The sequence below is a fragment of the Mya arenaria genome, chromosome 10 (assembly GCF_026914265.1).
Source record: "Mya arenaria isolate MELC-2E11 chromosome 10, ASM2691426v1".
Lineage (NCBI taxonomy): Eukaryota > Metazoa > Mollusca > Bivalvia > Myida > Myidae > Mya > Mya arenaria.
The window spans coordinates 779,705-801,874 of record NC_069131.1 but is presented as its reverse complement, the minus strand read 5'-3'; the positions used below and the strand labels follow the sequence as shown (position 1 = coordinate 801,874).

General features: G+C 33.2%; 2 long non-coding RNA genes across 2 annotated transcripts; one reads left to right on the top strand and one right to left on the bottom strand.

The window, feature by feature from the left end:
- The first annotated feature begins 867 nt into the window (after positions 1-867).
- On the top strand, positions 868-2,357 carry LOC128206940 (uncharacterized). The gene is made up of 3 exons (XR_008256621.1): positions 868-1,046; positions 1,451-1,603; positions 2,233-2,357. It is a non-coding gene; the product is annotated as an uncharacterized LOC128206940 (long non-coding RNA).
- LOC128206939 (uncharacterized) lies at positions 1,736-2,724 on the bottom strand. Its single transcript, XR_008256620.1, has 2 exons — positions 2,573-2,724; positions 1,736-2,329 (listed from the first exon to the last, which is right to left on the bottom strand). It is a non-coding gene; the product is annotated as an uncharacterized LOC128206939 (long non-coding RNA).
- Between the last annotated feature and the right edge of the window lie 19,446 nt (positions 2,725-22,170).

The following is a 22,170-nucleotide window of genomic DNA, read 5'->3' as shown; positions in this document are numbered from 1 at the left end:
AAATATATTTACGATTTACAATAATGCAATATGCAATAAAAATAAATGAATATTTGTGTAGTTTTCATAGTAAAAAACATATGTATAAATGGCCATAGGCTAATGTGAGTACATAAATGAAAAATAATAGTGAAGTCAAGTCAAAGTTTTCTTTGCAAATCCAATTAGAAAATTGCCAATACACAAATATTATCATTAATAGTAATAATAACAACACAATAGAGTAAAATATATTAATGTGGAATACATATGAGATCATTTTTTCAACATTTTATCTAAGGAGAAACATATCAAATACAGCGTTACGTGAAATACATTCAAACGTGGTTATTACGTAAGCTTAGCGTTTGTATAATCCTTAGCAAATGATAAATAAGTAGCAATGTTATTCGATATTTAATCATTATTATAGGACACCAAGTTGTTAAATTTGGTCAAACTAGGCCAGTGAATATAATACCTGGGTATAAAACTTGTACGTAATCTTATTAATGAGAACACACTAGCAAAATGTGATATTTCTCATTCTACAACATTCATATAACATTTTTTTACATGTTTTATCCTCTCGGATATTCCTATATCTTCCTTCTTCAATATTAAGGTTGTTTGTCGAACATATAAATCTAGTTAGTATTATCCTTCACTTATTACTATGAATACAAAATGAATATTTTCAATTGACCTTACGACAGGATTTGATTGACAGGTCCTATCAGCCAATCAGAATGCAGGGCCGATAAGCCGTGTTGCTATCCGCCATTTTGTCCGTCAAACTGACCAGAGTCCGTCATATACATGCGCTGGGAATTCCTCGCCTTTTTAAGTATTATGGTAAAAAGGTGTTGTCATGGTACTTGTAATTCGGATACAAGGTAGCCAGGCCGACTAAAGATGGCTTCCAATTCGTTCCGTATTCGAAACCAGCGAGTTATTTAGAAAAATACAAGTGCTGTATCAGACTCTGTGGAAGACCTCATCAACAGCTGAACTTGGAAATTTTGAAAGATCGTTCAAAGGCGAAACATCTATACGTCTGTACAAAAGTATTTTTTGAACAAAACTACTTATTTCAATCCGCTCAAAATTTATTTAATACTGAAATTGTCCGTGCATGACCTAAATTAGTGTTACTATTTTTAAACTATAAACATCGTACATTTATGCTTTGGCTTGTGTTGTCAAATCGGCATTAATGGCCATTTAATATCAGGTTCAACATGGACACGATTGATTTCATTCAAGATAGAGGTATTTTTGTTGATACCGTTATGTAGTTTTTATAAACTGCTTTGCTTTCAAAGTAAATCAGGAAATATCGTACAACTAAATTTTTGTCCGAACCATCGCATGCTTCCGAATCTCATCTACTCGTATGGATCCTATGTAAACAATGGCTTTTGTAGCTGTCATTCCGACACATTTCATAGATTTCTTATTTTCATATCAGCACTTTGTCGACGGGAAATCCAATCAAGAAAACCCTGACCCTCAAGCAGCTACTGTATTTGTCCAGCTCACACCAGCTAGGCCTCCTCCAAAACTCAGATAAATATTTGAGCCACCAAAAAAAAACGAGAACAGATCGGTCTGAATCGTTAAGGTATTATTTTCTGTATAAAACAATTTATTTCACTGTACATTTAAATCAATTATTATGTTCATTAGAACTTGATTCGGCCAAACATGTGCTGTAAAGACTTAGACTTATTATGAATAAAGAACAAGTCAAACATGTACATATTTTCATTGTTATTCTTATATTTTGGGCCATTTACGTAAATCTACAATATTTAATGATAGTTCATCCAATGTTCAGAGTCCGGATCACATGCACACTCGATTAATAGTATTCTTAAAGTTGCACTCTCACAGAATTCTAGTTTGACACTTTTTGTCTCAGAATCGTCTTATTTTGGCATTCTTTAAATTAAGACCTAATATATAAATCACAAAGCAAACTTCTCCGAGCCAAAATATGATAAATGCAATCAAATCCTGTGTAAGTTGTCAAAGTGATCAATCTGTGAAAGTGCAGCTTTAACAGTGAAAAATAACTTCTGCTAATGCTATATATTTTAAAATATATTTGCCATTGCAATAAAGAGATATTCACCTAAAATATCATACATAAACACCAAAGAAATATCAAAGTTTAAGTAATGTTTGCAAAACAACAATGTATTTAATAAATCTGATATTAAAAATGCAACAACTGGTGTTATACTCCAGAACTGAAGCTAACATCATAGAGGTACATCCTTCCAAGAATCCATCAAAACAACATGCTGAACAACTTCAAGAACTCTCTTCAAAAGACCACACTTTCCTGAAATAAATAAAAGATGCCAATATTAAAATAAATCAGTTACATGTATTGTTAAATATTTTAATACTAGCTGTAAATGCTACTGCCTTTGATGTTTGCTTCCTACGTGTATATCATAATGAAATATTGACAAGATAATAGCTAATGTTTTGTGGTTGTTGTTTTTCTCTGGACAAATAGTCCATTACTTTTGTACAGCAAAGTAAAACTAAATGTTATAAAAAGCTTTAAAATAGGTCCTACCGATTATTTGTAAAACTTGTCATCACTGGTTTTCTCTTGCGGTTGACATTGCCTGGACTGGCAAATATCATGTGTGTGTGTGTGTGGGGTGGGGGGCGGTTTCCGGTCTTATGCTAGGTCCCCTGTTGCGATAGGCTTGTTGAAGACAATAATAAGGGGACTTCCTTATCTCCATCAATCAGAATACTTTAATGGTGTCAACGGTAAATAGCAGGAGACCCTCCACCAGCCTTAACCGGTAAATGGGGGGAGGGTAGTTTGTGTGTGGGTTAGAACCAGCTGCCCGGTCAGCTTAGTTGGTTAGAGCGCCGGGCTAGTGTTCTGGTGGTTGTGAGTTCGAGCCCCACACCGGGGGCAATTTTCCTCCCAGGTCTACTTTTACAGCCAGAGTGTGTGAACATGTTCCACAATTTCTGTAAGAACAAAAATCAAAGCATGTGAATGTTTGAGCAATGCAAAAGTTACAGATTGGTATCACCCACGATTGTCACTTGTCAACTATTACATTATTATTCATAAGGGGGAGTGTTCAATCGCTTAGAACTGAAACTTTTTATGCATAACTCCAATAAACCATTTCTGCTCATACTATAGAATACAAGGTTATACTGTATAGCTGGCATGTAACTGTTATTTAATGTCACTTCCGGGTTCCCCATTCGGGCCATTTATGATTTACTAATATTGTGCGATGATTTAATCTTTAATTCAACAATACTGTAAGAAGGACCGGAGTTATTAAAAGTTAAACTTACCCTTGTTTGCATTTACAGTATGCGTCACACACACGCTTTTCCTTTGTATCGATGTCAATGTTGACAACATGGCGGCTATCCGATTTTCTCTTACTTGGATAGATTTCACCCGTCAATGTTAGATATCGTCATTTTCTAACGATATATCGAGCCTTCCGATGTAGCAGCCAGTTACAAATTCCTTTGACTTCTATTTTTTTCGCATTGTAATGTCACATTTATGATAATTTGTCAGGAATATCGGAAAGCGAAACGACGCGAGACGCCATTACTTCCTCGTTTGTTTGACGGACATAGACAGAGTTCGCTCCCTTGAAATCAGGGGGCGTGGCTTAGAAGCCGCTGTCGTAAGGTCAATTGCAAAATATAAAATTGACATAACACTGTAATTTGTCTGCATTTCTACCATCTGTATACCATTGCTGTTAGTAAGTATCATATAATCTTCTAACAACAGCTTCCATCTGTATATTCGTTACATTATCAGATGTAAATAAATAAGCAATTCCATGCCCTTTCAACAATTGTTTTAAAATAACTGTCCAAGTATATATATGCTCGCTATGAACAGATTTCATATCTTATACTTTATACATAAGAGACTTGGGATACCATTTGACCTTAAACCAGTATTTGAAAATAGTAATTTCCTAAACAAACTTAATGGGAATCTAGCCAATGCACTATAAACTGCGGCATTGCACATACAATTTGTTTTCAGAATTTTAGTTGTACTATCTTGATATCCAAATATCGTTCATTGAAAAATAAATCCGCATAAGGTTGAAGGAAAATAAGGTTTTGGGTCAGTTATAGGCTAAAAATATAACAATAAAAGTTATCAGCTAATAAATTTGAAGAAGATTGATTAACAATATAAACATTTCATTTTAACATTTTCAAATATGCCTTACAATTTGACATCCATATAAATGCTGCAGTTTCCGCCTGTACTTCAAACGGTATAATTATTAATCTGTCAAATTACTGCAAAGAGCAAATGTTTTCGAACTTTTAACACGAAACTGTCCGAACATATATTAAACAATCCAGATCATGGGGAACATTTATGAGTATTTCCAGCATAAACAGCATTGAATGGTGTTTTTACGACCACCAAACACAAAAGAGAATTATAATCGAGCAACACATTTTAAACAACAACCGCACAATACATTAATAAACAATTTTACAGAAATAATTTCCAAAAAATAATACTTATGATCCTGGTATTAAAATGTTCGCAGAATTAAATCCACATGAATTATTTAAGTCCAACAACAATATCATAAAAATTCCCACCAAAAGGTTTAAATGTTATCCTCATTAAAACCATATAATTGGAGATGTTTGGTGAAAGTTTTATTTAAAATTAAATTTTACCCACAGACCCAAGATCAACGAAGTTTGCCCTTATTTTCCGAATTCCAGAACATACTACAAACATGCTCCAGTTATACCTGTCAAATTTTATACGAATCATGTTTATTCTTAACAAAACCAAATATTAAATGCATTCTAAAAATATAACAGGAGAAAAAGCATAGTGTACTTTTATGAATCTTGGTCACATAGAATGGAAGATGATTTCCAAACAATAAAGAACTGAATTGACATTACATATATGTGTTTAACTAACAATGTTGACTGTTGAATGTGTCCGAGGATGTTATTGTTCCATCGGTTCTTTGTTTACCTGTAAAAAGGAATGGATGTTAATGTGACTAACAATAAGTTGAAAGCAAATAGAAGTACGTTTTTTTTAACAATTAAATAATAAAGATTTATAGATCCTGCATTTATTGGGAGCTTATATAAAAGGCTTTAAACTACGCTTATAAAAGTTCATTTTTTTGTTTTCGAAGATTAAAAGTGTTTACTGAAAGTAATCCGTCAATCCAGTGGAAGACTTGCACGTGACATGCTGGTTGCCAGCACATGACTGTCACAGAGACCGGAGCCAGTTTCATCAGTATCGTCTGTGGGCTTACTGATCACTGAGGATGTCTGAAATTGTAACAAACATTTGTTTTGCTTCATAATACGTAATACCAATAAGTATTTATATTTAAATACGTGTTTTTGATGAGAAACCATAATTTAAAGGTTTAATAAGAAATATTCAAAACTTTTAATAAGGTTTTGGGAACAAACTAATTAACGAAATGACAAACAAGGAAATATATCAGCTCTTTGTCCGGCAGATTTTCGAAAAACCGTATATCAATAGATACTGGAATAAACGTGTACAAGAAAGTATCGAGTGGAAATCATGGTATTATATAGTTCATGAATCTATCGTTGACAACAAGTTAAACAATTCAAAATTAAATTATTAAATAATTTAGTGGCGACTAACTTAAATTTATTTACATGGAAATTGAGAGACAGTCCCCTGTGTATGTGTTGCAAGGAAGTTGAAGATTATCAACATTTTTTTATCCATTGTTCTTCATTATCCAATGTTTGGTCGACGATAAATGCCTTATTTAAAAAATGTGGTATAAAGAAAATGTTTAATGATATCAAATATATTGTAATAGGATATAAGATACACCAAAAAGAATACAACTGTGTTAATATTGTTTTAAGTCAAATATGTTACTGTATTTATAAAACATACTTCATATGCGACCGGAGAACGAAGCCCATAAACATATTGTCTTATTTATATTACGATCTGATTGCTTTAGAAACATACCTACGAATAAAAAATGTCAATTACCGATTCCTAAATGACTTTATAAAAAACCTTAAGTACATTCAATAGATACTTTGAGTGTATATATATTTTTTTAAATCTTTGTCTATGTATTACTTTATTACCTGTGACATTGTTGCTTTTATGATCTAATAAACGGACTGTTATACTTTAGCAGTTCCAAAAAGAAAAAAGAAATATTCTTTTAAACATTTTTCTTCTTTCATCAATTCAATTCAAAATTGCCCGTTTATAAATATAATTAAACAAATTGCACAACAGTTTATGACTGTCTAGATTACGAATTTGAGCACATTTGGAAAAATATAAATTTAGTACTAACAATCTTTTTTAAATGGGTATCTTTTATAACAATTACTTCACTTTTCCAAAATATATCTATAACAAGTAAATTTGTTTGTTGAAGAAACTTTTAAATGTAAGTAACTTTTAATGAGTCTGATTTAAGCGGAAGTAACCTTTAATGAGTCAGATTTAAGCGGAAGTAACCTTTAATGAGTCAGATTTAAGCTGAAGTAACCTTTAATGAGTCAGATTTAAGCGGAAGTAACCTTTAATGAGTCAGATTTAAGCGGAAGTAACGTTTAATGAGTCAGATTTAAGCGGAAGTAGCCTTTAATGAGTCTGATTTAAGCGGAAGTAACCTTTAATGAGTCTGATTTAAGCGGAAGTAACCTTTAATGAGTCAGATTTAGGCGGAAGTAACCTTTAATGAGTCAGATTTAAGCAGAAGGAGTCTGATTTAAGCGGAAGTAACCTTTAATGAGTCAGATTTAAGCGGAAGTAACCTTTAATGAGTCTGATTTAAGCGGAAGTAACCTTTAATGAGTCAGATTTAAGCGGAAGTAACCTTTAATGAGTCAGATTTAAGCAGAAGGAGTCTAATTTAAGCGGAAGTAACCTTTAATGAGTCAGATCTAAGCGGAAGTAACCTTTATTGAGTCTGATTTAAGCTAAAGTAACCTTTAATGAGTCTGATTTAAGCGGAAGTAACTTTAATCAGACAGATTTAAGCGGAAGTAACCTTTAATGAGTCAGATTTAAGGGGAAGTAACCTTTAATGAATCTAAATTAAGCGGAAGTAACCTTTAATGAGTCAGATTTAAGCGGAAGTAACCTTTATTGAGTCTGATTTATGCTAAAGTAACCTTTAATGAGTCTGATTTAAGCGGAAGAAACTTTAATCAGACAGATTTAAGCGGAAGTAACCTTTAATGAGTCTGATTTAAGCGGAAGTAACCTTTAATGAGTCTGATTTAAGCGGAAGTAACCTTTAATGAGTCTGATTTAAGCGGAAGTAACCTTTAATGAGTCAGATTTAAGCCGAAGTAACCTCTAATGAGTCTGATTTAAGCGGAAGTAACCTTTAATGAATCTAATTTAAGCGGAAGTAACCTTTAATGAGTCAGATTTAAGCGGAAGTAACCTTTAATGAGTCAGATTTAAGCGGAAGTAACCTTTAATGAGTCAGATTTAAGCTGAAGTAACCTTTAATGAGTCAGATTTAAGCGGAAGTAACCTTTAATGAGTCAGATTTAAGCGGAAGTAACGTTTAATGAGTCAGATTTAAGCGGAAGTAGCCTTTAATGAGTCTGATTTAAGCGGAAGTAACCTTTAATGAATCTAATTTAAGCGGAAGTAACCTTTAATGAATCTAATTTAAGCGGAAGTAACCTTTAATAAGTCAGATTCAAGCGGAAGTAACCTTTAATGAGTCAGATTTAAGCGGAAGTAACCTTTAATGAGTCAGATTTAAGCTGAAGTAACCTTTAATGAGTCAGATTTAAGCGGAAGTAACCTTTAATGAGTCAGATTTAAGCGGAAGTAACGTTTAATGAGTCAGATTTAAGCCGAAGTAACCTCTAATGAGTCTGATTTAAGCGGAAGTAACCTTTAATGAATCTAATTTAAGCGGAAGTAACCTTTAATGAATCTAATTTAAGCGGAAGTAACCTTTAATGAGTCAGATTTAAGCGGAAGTAACCTTTAATGAGTCAGATTTAAGCTGAAGTAACCTTTAATGAGTCAGATTTAAGCGGAAGTAACCTTTAATGAGTCAGATTTAAGCGGAAGTAACGTTTAATGAGTCAGATTTAAGCGGAAGTAGCCTTTAATGAGTCTGATTTAAGCGGAAGTAACCTTTAATGAGTCTGATTTAAGCGGAAGTAACCTTTAATGAGTCAGATTTAGGCGGAAGTAACCTTTAATGAGTCAGATTTAAGCAGAAGGAGTCTGATTTAAGCGGAAGTAACCTTTAATGAGTCAGATTTAAGCGGAAGTAACCTTTAATGAGTCTGATTTAAGCGGAAGTAACCTTTAATGAGTCAGATTTAAGCGGAAGTAACCTTTAATGAGTCAGATTTAAGCAGAAGGAGTCTAATTTAAGCGGAAGTAACCTTTAATGAGTCAGATCTAAGCGGAAGTAACCTTTATTAAGTCTGATTTAAGCTAAAGTAACCTTTAATGAGTCTGATTTAAGCGGAAGTAACTTTAATCAGACAGATTTAAGCGGAAGTAACCTTTAATGAGTCAGATTTAAGGGGAAGTAACCTTTAATGAGTCCGTTGTGAGTTCGAGCCCCACACCGGGGGCAATTTTCCTCCCAGGTCTACTTTTACAGCCAGAGTGTGTGAACATGTTCCACAATTTCTGTAAGAACAAAAATCAAAGCATGTGAATGTTTGAGCAATGCAAAAGTTACAGATTGGTATCACCCACGATTGTCACTTGTCAACTATTACATTATTATTCATAAGGGGGAGTGTTCAATCGCTTAGAACTGAAACTTTTTATGCATAACTCCAATAAACCATTTCTGCTCATACTATAGAATACAAGGTTATACTGTATAGCTGGCATGTAACTGTTATTTAATGTCACTTCCGGGTTCCCCATTCGGGCCATTTATGATTTACTAATATTGTGCGATGATTTAATCTTTAATTCAACAATACTGTAAGAAGGACCGGAGTTATTAAAAGTTAAACTTACCCTTGTTTGCATTTACAGTATGCGTCACACACACGCTTTTCCTTTGTATCGATGTCAATGTTGACAACATGGCGGCTATCCGATTTTCTCTTACTTGGATAGATTTCACCCCGTCAATGTTAGATATCGTCATTTTCTAAAGATATATCGAGCCTTCCGATGTAGCAGCCAGTTACAAATTCCTTTGACTTCTATTTTTTTCGCATTGTAATGTCACATTTATGATAATTTGTCAGGAATATCGGAAAGCGAAACGACGCGAGACGCCATTACTTCCTCGTTTGTTTGACGGACATAGACAGAGTTCGCTCCCTTGAAATCAGGGGGCGTGGCTTAGAAGCCGCTGTCGTAAGGTCAATTGCAAAATATAAAATTGACATAACACTGTAATTTGTCTGCATTTCTACCATCTGTATACCATTGCTGTTAGTAAGTATCATATAATCTTCTAACAACAGCTTCCATCTGTATATTCGTTACATTATCAGATGTAAATAAATAAGCAATTCCATGCCCTTTCAACAATTGTTTTAAAATAACTGTCCAAGTATATATATTAGGGATGCAAACGAATGGCAAAACAGATATTCGAATATTCGGTAATTCTTTCGATCGAATATTCGAATATTCGATTAGCGAAATACATATTTTAGAAGATGTAGTAAACTACTATTATTATTCGCTAAAGTAATAGCCGGGGCATTTAAACCCAATTTTGTCGTATCCAGTACGCGCGGCGGACCCTGATTTCCCCAAAATGAGCCTTTGAAATTCTCCATTTCCAGGAAGTAAAAAGCAATACATTATAAACAGACAAACAACAAAATCGAATAATTCAATTCCGCTGCCTTTTGTAAACAATGTGAAATTAGATGGATTCCTAGTAAAACAGTGTTTTGCGCCAATGGAAGGTCTTTCCGTAGGATGATCAGCCTTAGTTTAAACATATTTATTTTACAACGATTGTGAAACAAGTTATTACAACATTATATTAATCACTCTCGTTGGCACGATTTAACGCGAGAGTGTGGTCTTGTGTTGTGGGGGAAACCGGAGAACCCGGAGAAAACCCACTTGTCCGGCTTGGTGACCACAAACCAAACTCACATGCGCCCAAGCCGGGAATCGAACCCGGGTCGCCTAGGTGAGAAGCGAGTGCGCTAACCACTGCGCTAACCGGACAACCAGGATGATCAGCCTCGTTCTGAGATTGAGCTCTAAACTGACTAAATATAACTATGGAAAACTCAAACCAACTCGGGAACTAGTAAAATAGTAAAACGAAAACATAAGTGGATTGGACTTATTTATTGTACAACAATAGAGGAATTATATTCAAAAATCCATTTCAAAGCACGAAAATTGTATTGAAAGATGAAGCACATATTTAGTGCACAGTTTAAAGCACATATATGCAACAACATTATTGAGCACAATATTACATTATTGTGGCATTTATATCATCACCTCGTTTTGCGCTATTTTGCACAGCATAATTTGCAGCCAAGACAACACATTGGTGTTAAAGCCGATCCCTAGCCAGTTATTGTAAAAGTAGGGGGACTTTTTATAGTACCCGACGAAATGTCCCTAAATGACACATGTCGCGTGTCTAGTCATCACATTCACACCTCTGGGATTAGGGGCCAATCGTTGTAAAATCAAGATAAACGAGCTTTATAAACAACATCAGTGATGAAGGCAAAATGTGTTTTGTTCTCTTTATTGATTTTTTTTTCGAATATTCGAATACCGATTTTGACATTCGAATACCAAACGTTTGATCGAATATTCGAATATTCGAATATTCGTTTGCATCCCTAATATATATGCTCGCTATGAACAGATTTCATATCTTATACTTTATACATAAGAGACATGGGATACCATTTGACCTTAAACCAGTATTTGAAAATAGTAATTTCCTAAACAAACTTAATGGGAATCTAGCCAATGCACTATAAACTGCGGCATTGCACATACAATTTGTTTTCAGAATTTTAGTTGTACTATCTTGATATCCAAATATCGTTCATTGAAAAATAAATCCGCATAAGGTTGAAGGAAAATAAGGTTTTGGGTCAGTTATAGGCTAAAAATATAACAATAAAAGTTATCAGCTAATAAATTTGAAGAAGATTGATTAACAATATAAACATTTCATTTTAACATTTTCAAATATGCCTTACAGTTTGACATCCATATAAATGCTGCAGTTTCCGCCTGTACTTCAAACGGTATAATTATTAATCTGTCAAATTACTGCAAAGAGCAAATGTTTTCGAACTTTTAACACGAAACTGTCCGAACATATATTAAACAATCCAGATCATGGGGAACATTTATGAGTATTTCCAGCATAAACAGCATTGAATGGTGTTTTTACGACCACCAAACACAAAAGAGAATTATAATCGAGCAACACATTTTAAACAACAACCGCACAATACATTAATAAACAATTTTACAGAAATAATTTCCAAAAAATAATACTAATGATCCTGGTATTAAAATGTTCGCAGAATTAAATCCACATGAATTATTTAAGTCCAACAACAATATCATAAAAATTCCCACCAAAAGGTTTAAATGTTATCCTCATTAAAACCATATAATTGGAGATGTTTGGTGAAAGTTTTATTTAAAATTAAATTTTACCCACAGACCCAAGATCAACGAAGTTTGCCCTTATTTTCCGAATTCCTGAACATACTACAAACATGCTCCAGTTATACCTGTCAAATTTTATACGAATCATGTTTATTCTTAACAAAACCAAATATTAAATGCATTCTAAAAATATAACAGGAGAAAAAGCATAGTGTACTTTTATGAATCTTGGTCACATAGAATGGAAGATGATTTCCAAACAATAAAGAACTGAATTGACATTACATATATGTGTTTAACTAACAATGTTGACTGTTGAATGTGTCCGAGGATGTTATTGTTCCATCGGTTCTTTGTTTACCTGTAAAAAGGAATGGATGTTAATGTGACTAACAATAAGTTGAAAGCAAATAGAAGTACGTTTTTTTTTAACAATTAAATAATAAAGATTTATAGATCCTGCATTTATTGGGAGCTTATATAAAAGGCTTTAAACTACGCTTAAAAACGTTCATTTTTTTGTTTTCGAAGATTAAAAGTGTTTACTGAAAGTAATCCGTCAATCCAGTGGAAGACTTGCACGTGACATGCTGGTTGCCAGCACATGACTGTCACAGAGACCGGAGCCAGTTTCATCAGTATCGTCTGTGGGCTTACTGATCACTGAGGATGTCTGAAATTGTAACAAACATTTGTTTTGCTTCATAATACGTAATACCAATAAGTATTTATATTTAAATACGTGTTTTGATGAGAAACCATAATTTAAAGGTTTAATAAGAAATATTCAAAACTTTTAATAAGGTTTGGGAACAAACTAATTAACGAAATGACAAACAAGGAAATATATCAGCTCTTTGTCCGGCAGATTTTCGAAAAACCGTATATCAATAGATACTGGAATAAACGTGTACAAGAAAGTATCGAGTGGAAATCATGGTATTATATAGTTCATGAATCTATCGTTGACAACAAAGTTAAACAATTCAAAATTAAATTATTAAATAATTTAGTGGCGACTAACTTAAATTTATTTACATGGAAATTGAGAGACAGTCCCCTGTGTATGTGTTGCAAGGAAGTTGAAGATTATCAACATTTTTTTATCCATTGTTCTTCATTATCCAATGTTTGGTCGACGATAAATGCCTTATTTAAAAAATGTGGTATAAAGAAAATGTTTAATGATATCAAATATATTGTAATAGGATATAAGATACACCAAAAAGAATACAACTGTGTTAATATTGATTTAAGTCAAATATGTTACTGTATTTATAAAACATACTTCATATGCGACCGGAGAACGAAGCCCATAAACATATTGTCTTATTTATATTACGATCTGATTGCTTTAGAAACATACCTACGAATAAAAAATGTCAATTACCGATTCCTAAATGACTTTATAAAAAACCTTAAGTACATTCAATAGATACTTTGAGTGTATATATATTTTTTTAAATCTTTGTCTATGTATTACTTTATTACCTGTGACATTGTTGCTTTTATGATCTAATAAACGGACTGTTATACTTTAGCAGTTCCAAAAAGAAAAAAGAAATATTCTTTTAAACATTTTTCTTCTTTCATCAATTCAATTCAAAATTGCCCGTTTATAAATATAATTAAACAAACTGCACAACAGTTTATGACTGTCTAGATTACGAATTTGAGCACATTTGGAAAAATATAAAATTAGTACTAACAATTTTTTTTAAATGGGTATCTTTTATAACAATTACTTCACTTTTCCAAAATATATCTATAACAAGTAAATTTGTTTGTTGAAGAAACTTTTAAATGTAAGTAACTTTTAATGAGTCTGATTTAAGCGGAAGTAACCTTTAATGAGTCAGATTTAAGCGGAAGTAACCTTTAATGAGTCAGATTTAAGCTGAAGTAACCTTTAATGAGTCAGATTTAAGCGGAAGTAACCTTTAATGAGTCAGATTTAAGCGGAAGTAACGTTTAATGAGTCAGATTTAAGCGGAAGTAGCCTTTAATGAGTCTGATTTAAGCGGAAGTAACCTTTAATGAGTCTGATTTAAGCGGAAGTAACCTTTAATGAGTCAGATTTAGGCGGAAGTAACCTTTAATGAGTCAGATTTAAGCAGAAGGAGTCTGATTTAAGCGGAAGTAACCTTTAATGAGTCAGATTTAAGCGGAAGTAACCTTTAATGAGTCTGATTTAAGCGGAAGTAACCTTTAATGAGTCAGATTTAAGCGGAAGTAACCTTTAATGAGTCAGATTTAAGCAGAAGGAGTCTAATTTAAGCGGAAGTAACCTTTAATGAGTCAGATCTAAGCGGAAGTAACCTTTATTGAGTCTGATTTAAGCTAAAGTAACCTTTAATGAGTCTGATTTAAGCGGAAGTTACTTTAATCAGACAGATTTAAGCGGAAGTAACCTTTAATGAGTCAGATTTAAGGGGAAGTAACCTTTAATGAATCTAATTTAAGCGGAAGTAACCTTTAATGAGTCAGATTTAAGCGGAAGTAACCTTTATTGAGTCTGATTTATGCTAAAGTAATCTTTAATGAGTCTGATTTAAGCGGAAGAAACTTTAATCAGACAGATTTAAGCGGAAGTAACCTTTAATGAGTCTGATTTAAGCGGAAGTAACCTTTAATGAGTCTGATTTAAGCGGAAGTAACCTTTAATGAGTCTGATTTAAGCGGAAGTAACCTTTAATGAATCAGATTTAAGCCGAAGTAACCTCTAATGAGTCTGATTTAAGCGGAAGTAACCTTTAATGAGTCAGATTTAAGCGGAAGTAACCTTTAATGAGTCAGATTTAAGCTGAAGTAACCTTTAATGAGTCAGATTTAAGCGGAAGTAACCTTTAATGAGTCAGATTTAAGCGGAAGTAACGTTTAATGAGTCAGATTTAAGCGGAAGTAGCCTTTAATGAGTCTGATTTAAGCGGAAGTAACCTTTAATGAGTCTGATTTAAGCGGAAGTAACCTTTAATGAGTCAGATTTAGGCGGAAGTAACCTTTAATGAGTCAGATTTAAGCAGAAGGAGTCTGATTTAAGCGGAAGTAACCTTTAATGAGTCAGATTTAAGCGGAAGTAACCTTTAATGAGTCTGATTTAAGCGGAAGTAACCTTTAATGAGTCAGATTTAAGCGGAAGTAACCTTTAATGAGTCAGATTTAAGCAGAAGGAGTCTAATTTAAGCGGAAGTAACCTTTAATGAGTCAGATCTAAGCGGAAGTAACCTTTATTGAGTCTGATTTAAGCTAAAGTAACCTTTAATGAGTCTGATTTAAGCGGAAGTAACTTTAATCAGACAGATTTAAGCGGAAGTAACCTTTAATGAGTCAGATTTAAGGGGAAGTAACCTTTAATGAATCTAATTTAAGCGGAAGTAACCTTTAATGAGTCAGATTTAAGCGGAAGTAACCTTTATTGAGTCTGATTTATGCTAAAGTAATCTTTAATGAGTCTGATTTAAGCGGAAGAAACTTTAATCAGACAGATTTAAGCGGAAGTAACCTTTAATGAGTCTGATTTAAGCGGAAGTAACCTTTAATGAGTCTGATTTAAGCGGAAGTAACCTTTAATGAGTCTGATTTAAGCGGAAGTAACCTTTAATGAATCAGATTTAAGCCGAAGTAACCTCTAATGAGTCTGATTTAAGCGGAAGTAACCTTTAATGAGTCAGATTTAAGCGGAAGTAACCTTTAATGAGTCAGATTTAAGCTGAAGTAACCTTTAATGAGTCAGATTTAAGCGGAAGTAACCTTTAATGAGTCAGATTTAAGCGGAAGTAACCTTTAATGAGTCAGATTTAAGCGGAAGTAGCCTTTAATGAGTCTGATTTAAGCGGAAGTAACCTTTAATGAGTCTGATTTAAGCGGAAGTAACCTTTAATGAGTCAGATTTAGGCGGAAGTAACCTTTAATGAGTCAGATTTAAGCAGAAGGAGTCTGATTTAAGCGGAAGTAACCTTTAATGAGTCTGATTTAAGCGGAAGTAACCTTTAATGAGTCAGATTTAAGCGGAAGTAACCTTTAATGAGTCAGATTTAAGCGGAAGTAACCTTTAATGAGTCAGATTTAAGCAGAAGGAGTCTAATTTAAGCGGAAGTAACCTTTAATGAGTCAGATCTAAGCGGAAGTAACCTTTATTGAGTCTGATTTAAGCTAAAGTAACCCTTAATGAGTCTGATTTAAGCGGAAGTAACTTTAATCAGACAGATTTAAGCGGAAGTAACCTTTAATGAGTCAGATTTAAGGGGAAGTAACCTTTAATGAGTCCGTTGTGAGTTCGAGCCCCACACCGGGGGCAATTTTCCTCCCAGGTCTACTTTTACAGCCAGAGTGTGTGAACATGTTCCACAATTTCTGTAAGAACAAAAATCAAAGCATGTGAATGTTTGAGCAATGCAAAAGTTACAGATTGGTATCACCCACGATTGTCACTTGTCAACTATTACATTATTATTCATAAGGGGGAGTGTTCAATCGCTTAGAACTGAAACTTTTTATGCATAACTCCAATAAACCATTTCTGCTCATACTATAGAATACAAGGTTATACTGTATAGCTGGCATGTAACTGTTATTTAATGTCACTTCCGGGTTCCCCATTCGGGCCATTTATGATTTACTAATATTGTGCGATGATTTAATCTTTAATTCAACAATACTGTAAGAAGGACCGGAGTTATTAAAAGTTAAACTTACCCTTGTTTGCATTTACAGTATGCGTCACACACACGCTTTTCCTTTGTATCGATGTCAATGTTGACAACATGGCGGCTATCCGATTTTCTCTTACTTGGATAGATTTCACCCCGTCAATGTTAGATATCGTCATTTTCTAAAGATATATCGAGCCTTCCGATGTAGCAGCCAGTTACAAATTCCTTTGACTTCTATTTTTTTCGCATTGTAATGTCACATTTATGATAATTTGTCAGGAATATCGGAAAGCGAAACGACGCGAGACGCCATTACTTCCTCGTTTGTTTGACGGACATAGACAGAGTTCGCTCCCTTGAAATCAGGGGGCGTGGCTTAGAAGCCGCTGTCGTAAGGTCAATTGCAAAATATAAAATTGACATAACACTGTAATTTGTCTGCATTTCTACCATCTGTATACCATTGCTGTTAGTAAGTATCATATAATCTTCTAACAACAGCTTCCATCTGTATATTCGTTACATTATCAGATGTAAATAAATAAGCAATTCCATGCCCTTTCAACAATTGTTTTAAAATAACTGTCCAAGTATATATATGCTCGCTATGAACAGATTTCATATCTTATACTTTATACATAAGAGACATGGGATACCATTTGACCTTAAACCAGTATTTGAAAATAGTAATTTCCTAAACAAACTTAATGGGAATCTAGCCAATGCACTATAAACTGCGGCATTGCACATACAATTTGTTTTCAGAATTTTAGTTGTACTATCTTGATATCCAAATATCGTTCATTGAAAAATAAATCCGCATAAGGTTGAAGGAAAATAAGGTTTTGGGTCAGTTATAGGCTAAAAATATAACAATAAAAGTTATCAGCTAATAAATTTGAAGAAGATTGATTAACAATATAAACATTTCATTTTAACATTTTCAAATATGCCTTACAGTTTGACATCCATATAAATGCTGCAGTTTCCGCCTGTACTTCAAACGGTATAATTATTAATCTGTCAAATTACTGCAAAGAGCAAATGTTTTCGAACTTTTAACACGAAACTGTCCGAACATATATTAAACAATCCAGATCATGGGGAACATTTATGAGTATTTCCAGCATAAACAGCATTGAATGGTGTTTTTACGACCACCAAACACAAAAGAGAATTATAATCGAGCAACACATTTTAAACAACAACCGCACAATACATTAATAAACAATTTTACAGAAATAATTTCCAAAAAATAATACTAATGATCCTGGTATTAAAATGTTCGCAGAATTAAATCCACATGAATTATTTAAGTCCAACAACAATATCATAAAAATTCCCACCAAAAGGTTTAAATGTTATCCTCATTAAAACCATATAATTGGAGATGTTTGGTGAAAGTTTTATTTAAAATTAAATTTTACCCACAGACCCAAGATCAACGAAGTTTGCCCTTATTTTCCGAATTCCTGAACATACTACAAACATGCTCCAGTTATACCTGTCAAATTTTATACGAATCATGTTTATTCTTAACAAAACCAAATATTAAATGCATTCTAAAAATATAACAGGAGAAAAAGCATAGTGTACTTTTATGAATCTTGGTCACATAGAATGGAAGATGATTTCCAAACAATAAAGAACTGAATTGACATTACATATATGTGTTTAACTAACAATGTTGACTGTTGAATGTGTCCGAGGATGTTATTGTTCCATCGGTTCTTTGTTTACCTGTAAAAAGGAATGGATGTTAATGTGACTAACAATAAGTTGAAAGCAAATAGAAGTACGTTTTTTTTTAACAATTAAATAATAAAGATTTATAGATCCTGCATTTATTGGGAGCTTATATAAAAGGCTTTAAACTACGCTTATAAACGTTCATTTTTTTGTTTTCGAAGATTAAAAGTGTTTACTGAAAGTAATCCGTCAATCCAGTGGAAGACTTGCACGTGACATGCTGGTTGCCAGCACATGACTGTCACAGAGACCGGAGCCAGTTTCATCAGTATCGTCTGTGGGCTTACTGATCACTGAGGATGTCTGAAATTGTAACAAACATTTGTTTTGCTTCATAATACGTAATACCAATAAGTATTTATATTTAAATACGTGTTTTGATGAGAAACCATAATTTAAAGGTTTAATAAGAAATATTCAAAACTTTTAATAAGGTTTGGGAACAAACTAATTAACGAAATGACAAACAAGGAAATATATCAGCTCTTTGTCCGGCAGATTTTCGAAAAACCGTATATCAATAGATACTGGAATAAACGTGTACAAGAAAGTATCGAGTGGAAATCATGGTATTATATAGTTCATGAATCTATCGTTGACAACAAAGTTAAACAATTCAAAATTAAATTATTAAATAATTTAGTGGCGACTAACTTAAATTTATTTACATGGAAATTGAGAGACAGTCCCCTGTGTATGTGTTGCAAGGAAGTTGAAGATTATCAACATTTTTTTATCCATTGTTCTTCATTATCCAATGTTTGGTCGACGATAAATGCCTTATTTAAAAAATGTGGTATAAAGAAAATGTTTAATGATATCAAATATATTGTAATAGGATATAAGATACACCAAAAAGAATACAACTGTGTTAATATTGATTTAAGTCAAATATGTTACTGTATTTATAAAACATACTTCATATGCGACCGGAGAACGAAGCCCATAAACATATTGTCTTATTTATATTACGATCTGATTGCTTTAGAAACATACCTACGAATAAAAAATGTCAATTACCGATTCCTAAATGACTTTATAAAAAACCTTAAGTACATTCAATAGATACTTTGAGTGTATATATATTTTTTTAAATCTTTGTCTATGTATTACTTTATTACCTGTGACATTGTTGCTTTTATGATCTAATAAACGGACTGTTATACTTTAGCAGTTCCAAAAAGAAAAAAGAAATATTCTTTTAAACATTTTTCTTCTTTCATCAATTCAATTCAAAATTGCCCGTTTATAAATATAATTAAACAAACTGCACAACAGTTTATGACTGTCTAGATTACGAATTTGAGCACATTTGGAAAAATATAAAATTAGTACTAACAATCTTTTTTAAATGGGTATCTTTTATAACAATTACTTCACTTTTCCAAAATATATCTATAACAAGTAAATTTGTTTGTTGAAGAAACTTTTAAATGTAAGTAACTTTTAATGAGTCTGATTTAAGCGGAAGTAACCTTTAATGAGTCAGATTTAAGCGGAAGTAACCTTTAATGAGTCAGATTTAAGCTGAAGTAACCTTTAATGAGTCAGATTTAAGCGGAAGTAACCTTTAATGAGTCAGATTTAAGCGGAAGTAACGTTTAATGAGTCAGATTTAAGCGGAAGTAGCCTTTAATGAGTCTGATTTAAGCGGAAGTAACCTTTAATGAGTCTGATTTAAGCGGAAGTAACCTTTAATGAGTCAGATTTAGGCGGAAGTAACCTTTAATGAGTCAGATTTAAGCAGAAGGAGTCTGATTTAAGCGGAAGTAACCTTTAATGAGTCAGATTTAAGCGGAAGTAACCTTTAATGAGTCTGATTTAAGCGGAAGTAACCTTTAATGAGTCAGATTTAAGCGGAAGTAACCTTTAATGAGTCAGATTTAAGGGGAAGTAACCTTTAATGAATCTAATTTAAGCGGAAGTAACCTTTAATGAGTCAGATTTAAGCGGAAGTAACCTTTATTGAGTCTGATTTATGCTAAAGTAATCTTTAATGAGTCTGATTTAAGCGGAAGAAACTTTAATCAGACAGATTTAAGCGGAAGTAACCTTTAATGAGTCTGATTTAAGCGGAAGTAACCTTTAATGAGTCTGATTTAAGCGGAAGTAACCTTTAATGAGTCTGATTTAAGCGGAAGTAACCTTTAATGAATCAGATTTAAGCCGAAGTAACCTCTAATGAGTCTGATTTAAGCGGAAGTAACCTTTAATGAGTCAGATTTAAGCGGAAGTAACCTTTAATGAGTCAGATTTAAGCTGAAGTAACCTTTAATGAGTCAGATTTAAGCGGAAGTAACCTTTAATGAGTCAGATTTAAGCGGAAGTAACGTTTAATGAGTCAGATTTAAGCGGAAGTAGCCTTTAATGAGTCTGATTTAAGCGGAAGTAACCTTTAATGAGTCTGATTTAAGCGGAAGTAACCTTTAATGAGTCAGATTTAGGCGGAAGTAACCTTTAATGAGTCAGATTTAAGCAGAAGGAGTCTGATTTAAGCGGAAGTAACCTTTAATGAGTCAGATTTAAGCGGAAGTAACCTTTAATGAGTCTGATTTAAGCGGAAGTAACCTTTAATGAGTCAGATTTAAGCGGAAGTAACCTTTAATGAGTCAGATTTAAGCAGAAGGAGTCTAATTTAAGCGGAAGTAACCTTTAATGAGTCAGATCTAAGCGGAAGTAACCTTTATTGAGTCTGATTTAAGCTAAAGTAACCTTTAATGAGTCTGATTTAAGCGGAAGTAACTTTAATCAGACAGATTTAAGCGGAAGTAACCTTTAATGAGTCAGATTTAAGGGGAAGTAACCTTTAATGAGTCCGTTGTGAGTTCGAGCCCCACACCGGGGGCAATTTTCCTCCCAGGTCTACTTTTACAGCCAGAGTGTGTGAACATGTTCCACAATTTCTGTAAGAACAAAAATCAAAGCATGTGAATGTTTGAGCAATGCAAAAGTTACAGATTGGTATCACCCACGATTGTCACTTGTCAACTATTACATTATTATTCATAAGGGGGAGTGTTCAATCGCTTAGAACTGAAACTTTTTATGCATAACTCCAATAAACCATTTCTGCTCATACTATAGAATACAAGGTTATACTGTATAGCTGGCATGTAACTGTTATTTAATGTCACTTCCGGGTTCCCCATTCGGGCCATTTATGATTTACTAATATTGTGCGATGATTTAATCTTTAATTCAACAATACTGTAAGAAGGACCGGAGTTATTAAAAGTTAAACTTACCCTTGTTTGCATTTACAGTATGCGTCACACACACGCTTTTCCTTTGTATCGATGTCAATGTTGACAACATGGCGGCTATCCGATTTTCTCTTACTTGGATAGATTTCACCCCGTCAATGTTAGATATCGTCATTTTCTAAAGATATATCGAGCCTTCCGATGTAGCAGCCAGTTACAAATTCCTTTGACTTCTATTTTTTTCGCATTGTAATGTCACATAATTTGTCAGGAATATCGGAAAGCGAAACGACGCGAGACGCCATTACTTCCTCGTTTGTTTGACGGACATAGACAGAGTTCGCTCCCTTGAAATCAGGGGGCGTGGCTTAGAAGCCGCTGTCGTAAGGTCAATTGCAAAATATAAAATTGACATAACACTGTAATTTGTCTGCATTTCTACCATCTGTATACCATTGCTGTTAGTAAGTATCATATAATCTTCTAACAACAGCTTCCATCTGTATATTCGTTACATTATCAGATGTAAATAAATAAGCAATTCCATGCCCTTTCAACAATTGTTTTAAAATAACTGTCCAAGTATATATATGCTCGCTATGAACAGATTTCATATCTTATACTTTATACATAAGAGACATGGGATACCATTTGACCTTAAACCAGTATTTGAAAATAGTAATTTCCTAAACAAACTTAATGGGAATCTAGCCAATGCACTATAAACTGCGGCATTGCACATACAATTTGTTTTCAGAATTTTAGTTGTACTATCTTGATATCCAAATATCGTTCATTGAAAAATAAATCCGCATAAGGTTGAAGGAAAATAAGGTTTTGGGTCAGTTATAGGCTAAAAATATAACAATAAAAGTTATCAGCTAATAAATTTGAAGAAGATTGATTAACAATATAA